Raw genomic sequence first — 1,572 nt, forward strand, 5'->3', positions numbered from 1 at the left:
ATAGAATAAGTATTAGGCTTCCAAAGAATAAGTCCTGGGGTTGATTAGCTTGACTAAAAGGCGGTGCTCCAGCATGGCCACAGTCAAATGACTGAAACGAGTAAAAGAGTCTGACTCTTTTACTTACACTATAATATATTTTTTGGATTGAATCCAATGAAGGAGATACATATTAAAAGGATCTGTCAAATCTTTCTCAAATCACACTGTACTCTCTTAAAAATGAAAGACACTCTTGATTAGCGGTTCTCAACCAGAGTTCATATGATCTCTGGGGGTCCATATAAGATTTTTTGTGGGTCCACATAAGCAAAATAGCAATTTGGGGATCTACAGTTGTATATTAAGGGACTATGAAAAAGATCTGCTTTAGATGTATTTATTACCAGAAACAGCTAGATTTCTGTCTTTAACGTTTTACATAGTTCAACCTACACGAGTGAATGTGTGAAAAGCAAAATAGGAAATTTGGAAGAAATATCTATAAAATTCGTTTTTAAACTTCAAGTGGTGATGGGGGTCCACCAGAGTAATCACTGCTCTATATAATGTACTTCCAGATTGCTATAACATATGCTTTGAAAAAAATGTATTGACAATGATGGTGGTGGTGGTGGGTGCTGCTGTTGTTTCTGTCTAGTACCTATTGATCTCAAAGCTGGTATGGTGTGATGCATTATGGCCTCACAAGGAGCACAACACAAAACAACTGCCTTTTAAACTATTGTTGACATGTATATTTATATTGGGCTTCTGCACAATTTCAGCTGACCATATCAGTGTGATAAAGTTTACTTCCCATCTACATGATTCAGTTGTAGCACCTTGGGCAAGTATCCTCTGTAAGAGTCTTGGGAAGACCAAAGCCTTGTGAGTGGATCTGGTAGATGGAAGCTGAAAGAAGCTCAGATTGAGTTACTGTCTTGTAAACTTATATTTTCTGTTATTTTGTTCTATACCAAATGTATTAATTGTGGTTTCTGTAGTCATGGAGGACAAGGATCTTAGTTTTCTTGCTTTCGTTTCTTACTTCTTGCTCCATTTTTGTGTCAACCTTTATGTTTTTTCGTATTTTCTCACTGTCCAGTGTCCTTGTTTTTTAATATATATATATATAATGTACAAGCAGAGCCTGAAAGATTGCTTGGAAATACATGGTGTATTTTATAAATATGCCTAGTTAAAGTATCATAAAAACATGAAACTATTTAGTAGCTCTTTCAGTTGAGTATATATACAGGGTGATTGTAAAGTAACTCCCTATTTTAAAATACTTATAGATTATTTATTGGTTGTAATTTTTACCCCCCACCCCCCCAAAAAATAGATATGAGAGGAAAGCTTTTAGTTGGAGGTTTTATTTAAAATTCAATATAGGCTGCAGATGTCGCCACCAGTTTCTTGAGTCAGTCTGGAATTGTGTCAACTAACTTCACCAGAAACTCTGATGGGATGGAAGACATATAGCTTCTCATATTCACCCTTTATGTTCTTCTGGAGTCTTTAGTTTGGTACAATAGACTTGTTCCTTTAACCAACCCCAAAGAAAGAAGTCACAGGGTGTTTAAGTTA

This window comes from Octopus bimaculoides, chromosome 7 (genome assembly GCF_001194135.2).
Source record: "Octopus bimaculoides isolate UCB-OBI-ISO-001 chromosome 7, ASM119413v2, whole genome shotgun sequence".
NCBI classification, from domain to species: Eukaryota; Metazoa; Mollusca; class Cephalopoda; order Octopoda; family Octopodidae; genus Octopus; species Octopus bimaculoides.